This window comes from Empidonax traillii, unplaced genomic scaffold (genome assembly GCF_003031625.1).
Source record: "Empidonax traillii isolate 1590-97213 ecotype Southwest subspecies unplaced genomic scaffold, ASM303162v1 scaffold6421:size19640, whole genome shotgun sequence".
In the NCBI taxonomy this organism is placed as follows: domain Eukaryota; kingdom Metazoa; phylum Chordata; class Aves; order Passeriformes; family Tyrannidae; genus Empidonax; species Empidonax traillii.
The window spans coordinates 13,653-17,756 of NW_020961614.1; positions in this window are offsets into that span (position 1 = coordinate 13,653).

Sequence of the window (4,104 nt, forward strand, 5' to 3'; positions counted from 1 at the left end):
GGGGGACACGCGGGGGCGTGGGGCGGGGAAGCCCCCGGCCCCCCCCGCGCCGCGGCTCCCGCACGCCGCCGTCGCCAGTGCTGCTGCTCCGCCGCGCCGAGAGCTGCCCGCGCCCGCCGCCCCCGCACCCCGGCACATGCCCCCGCCGCCCCCCGGGCCCCCCGGAGACCCCCGACGCTCCCCGTAGCGCGGGGCCGTGGCAAGTGAGCGGGCGACGGGCGGGGGCGGCGCGGGGGGACCCCGCGGGTGGCAGCGGGGGGGACCCCGGGGATGGCATTCCTTGGCGTGGAGGGGTGTGGGGACACCGGGGACGCCCCGTCTGCGCGTTTCTGGGGGGGGTGTGGGCACAGGGGTCTGCGGGTCTTTGGAGTGTGGGGACACCAGGGACGCCCTCCCTTTGTGGTGTCGGGGTGTGGGGACACCGGGGGTGTCCTGCCTGAGGGGTGTCGGTGCGTGGGGACACCAGGGTCGCCCTGTCTGTGGGTTTTTGGGATGAAGGGACACGAGGGATGCCCTGTCTGCAGATTTTTGGGGTGTGGGAACACAGGGGACACCCTCCCTTTGTGGTGTCAGGGTGTGAGGACACCGGGGATGTCCTGTCTGTAGGTTTTTGAGGTGTGAGAACACCAGGGACACCCTCCCTGCGTGGTGCCAGGGTGTGGGGACACCGGGGATGTCCTGCCTGTGGATTTTTAGGGTTTGGGGATAGCAGGGATACCCTCCCTGTGTGGTGCCAGGGTGTGGGGACACCAGGAATGTCCTGTCTCATGGTTTCTGGGGTGTGGAGACACCAGGGACACCCTCTCTGCAGGTTTTCGGGGTATGGGGACATTGGGGACGCCCTCCCAGCGGGATTTGCCTGCTCTGGGTAATCCCCAGCTGCCAGAGTCAGGGGATTTGGGGGGTTCCCACCCTCGGGGACGGTGGCACTGAAGCCGAGCAGGTTTGAGGGGCTGGGGGTGCTCGGTGCTCGCCGGTGGCAGTGCCCGCTGGGACACCAGGGTGGCACCGAGCTCAGCCCTCACCAAAACCAGGGGGACCCCCTGCCTCAACCAGCCCCGGCTGATCCAGCTGTGACTCTGGGGTGACACCTCTGGGCCGGTGGGACCCCGAGCCGGTCCCAATCCCGGGGTGGGCACCGGGGGGCTCCCGGTGGGTCCTGGCACCGCGTGGCCTCGACGTGCCGGGGAGTGCCCGGGCAGCGCCCGCTGTGTCGCGGCGCCGTCGAGGCCGTGGGGGCCTCCCTGCCCTTCATGACCTTCCCAGTGACCTTGAGCCACCCCTTGGGGTCCCCGTGCAGAGTGGAGACCATGGAGGGGTCTCAGGGACCCCTCTGCACTGCTGGGGACCCCCCTCACCCTGCAGCGAGGACGTGGGGCTCTACGAGGGCGTTGTTTGCAAGGTTTGGGGGACCCCCCCCTCGCTGAGGGGTTTGTAGCCGTGGCGGGGGCAGTGGGGACCCCCGTGTCCCCCCCCGGGCGGGGGGTCGGCGGTGGCCCTGCGGGGGCAGCCAGGCGGAGCGGCTTTGTCCTTCGGCTGAGCCGAGCGCGTGGGGGAGGCGGCGGGAGAACCCGGCGCAGCGGCTTTGTCTGGGGACGCCGGCGCGGTGGCGGCGAAGGGGGGGGCCGTGGGGAGCCCGAACCCCCACGCTGGACCCCGCGGGACCCCCCGCCCCAGCCCCAGGCACCCGGCTGGCTCCACGCAGGTAGGGTGTCCCCCGGCTGCGTGTCCCCTCCTGAGGTGGGAGGGCTGGGGGTGGGATCCCCCTTGGGCTGGGGGTGGCAGGGGGACCCTGGCTGTCTCTGCCACCCCTGCGGACATCGGTGCTGCCCCCCATGTCCCTCTGGGCCTGATCCAGCCCCTGCCCCAGGGCGTCTCCGTGGGGGCTCAGGGGAGGGATTTTCTCGGGGAGACCCCGGGACGAGCTGGGGATTCCCCTGCGCCTAGTCGGGGCTGGGGAGGTTTGGGTTGTCCCCGCATGTCCCTGCATGTCCCCACGTGTGTGCCAGCTCCTGTGCCTCCCCCTGTGTCCTGGGGCCCATGGACACCCACGGGCAGGAACAGGCCTGATCCTGGATGGGGTGGATCACCCCAGTGCCAGGCTCTGCCCCTCTGCACTGACCCCACCGGGTCAGGGTGGACACGGAGTGCTTGGGGGACGGGGGGCCTGGGTGTTGGCATCACCGGGGGTCCCACCGTGGCGGGGCTTGGCTGAGCCATCACAGTGTTCTTCGGGAGCCGGGTGGCCTTGTCCCGGTGCCTCCTGCGGCCCCAAGGGCCTCAGAGGGTTTGGTGTCCCCCCAAACCACGCTCACGCCCCTGCCCTGCCCTCGTGGGGGGGAAGGGGGGGGCAGTGGCGGTGGCACCCCCAGCCCGCCCCGTGCCGGTGGGTGGGCAGCGGCGTTGGCGGGGGCGGGGGGGGCTCCCGCCGGCACCGCCAGATGCTCCCCAGCCTGGGACATATGGCCAGGGCTTGGCGGCGGCGGGAGGAACCGGGGCCGCCGCAGGGGATTTTTGGGGACGGGGGGGGGGCTGCAGGGGGTCTGACGCACTTCGTGCCCCGGCGAAGCCCGGGCCGCGGTGGCGGCTGGCGGGGAGCCCCCGTGACCCCGGGCAGGGTCACCGTGCGCGTCCCACTGCCCCCAGCACCCCGTCCCCTGCCCCAGGGCCAGGGGGTTCCCCGCTTCCCTGGCCCCCCTGTCCCCCTTGGGGCACAGCCCTGGCACAGCCGCTGCTCCCCCAAATTCCTGCCCCACCCTCGGCGGGCCCGTGATTCCCAGGCAGGAATTAGCGAGCGGGTAATAAATAAATCACCCGCGGGGAGCCTTTCGGCCGCCCAGCGCTATTTTTAGCCGCACCCTCCTCCTCTGCAGTTGCTCCAAGGCAGCGTCGCCACTCCGGGGCACGGGGGGGAAGTGGGGGGTCCCACAGCCACCCCACTGCCACCCCATAGCCACCCCCAGGGCACCGGTGGCTGCTGCAGCCCAGCCCTGGGGGGTTAAGCCGTGTCCCCCCACCCGTGTCCATGCTCTGTGCGGGGTCTGGAGGTGCTGCCGTGGCCGGGGTCACCCTTAGGACCCCTTTGCTGTCCCCATCCCGAGGGTCCGTCCCCAGCCATCTCCTCAGTGACAACCCCAGTGGCACTGCAGAGTGGGTGGGTGCCCGTGTCCCAGCCCCGAGGGTGGCAGGGGGACGGTGGGACCCCCCGTGCCATGCTGTGACACCCGGCTCTGCTGCTGTGTCACATCCCGGCGGGAGCTGCCGCCAGCAGGGACACGCAGGCCCACGGCTCAAGGACACACGGTGACCGTGGCCAGCAGAACCCCTGCCTGGGGGGGACCTGCCATGTCCCCATCCCCATCCCTGTCCCCGTGCTGAGGACGATGGGGACGGGGAGGACCGCTCATCCCACCTGAGCATCATCCCTGGGGATGCAGCCCCCAGCCATGGCATCCCCAGGGGGGGTGGGGGACAGGGACCCCTCGGGCCTTCACGGTTTCAACCAGCCCTCCAGGTGCTGAATCCTGCCAGAGGATTCATCCCTGTGGACGTCCTGGCAGGAAGAAGATTTAATAAGGCCCATTTACGTCGCCATCGATAGAGGCTGTTGGTGAAACGACCACGGCGCGGTGGTTAATGAAATATTTACTGACGCTGGTCAGGGAGGGCTCTGGGGCGGCTTCACCCCCCTCCCTGTTTGAGGTGGCAAAAAGTTTTGCGGGCTGTGGGGTGAGCAGTGCCCTGGCACAGCTCCGGCATCCCCGGCACGGCCGCGGCGAAGGGCCCGGGGCCGCCGGCCCTGGGGGAGACGTTTCCCCTCCGTCCCTGCCCGCTGCGTATTTTTCTCCCCATCCGAGTATTAAAAAGAAATCGGAGCCCATTTTCCTGCGATAAATTTGGCAGAATGGAGAGAAAATGATCTGGCTCTGGAGGGGAGCCAGGGCCCCGGCTGCACACCGGGAGCAGCTGGGCGCTGGAGCCCGGCCACGCTCCGGAGCTCCCGGAGGAACCGGGAAAACATCATCCCTGGCTCCGCTGCGTCCCTGGGGGATGGGGACGGGGTCCCGAAGCCCTGCTGCTCCCCAGGGAAAGGGGGGGGTGCTG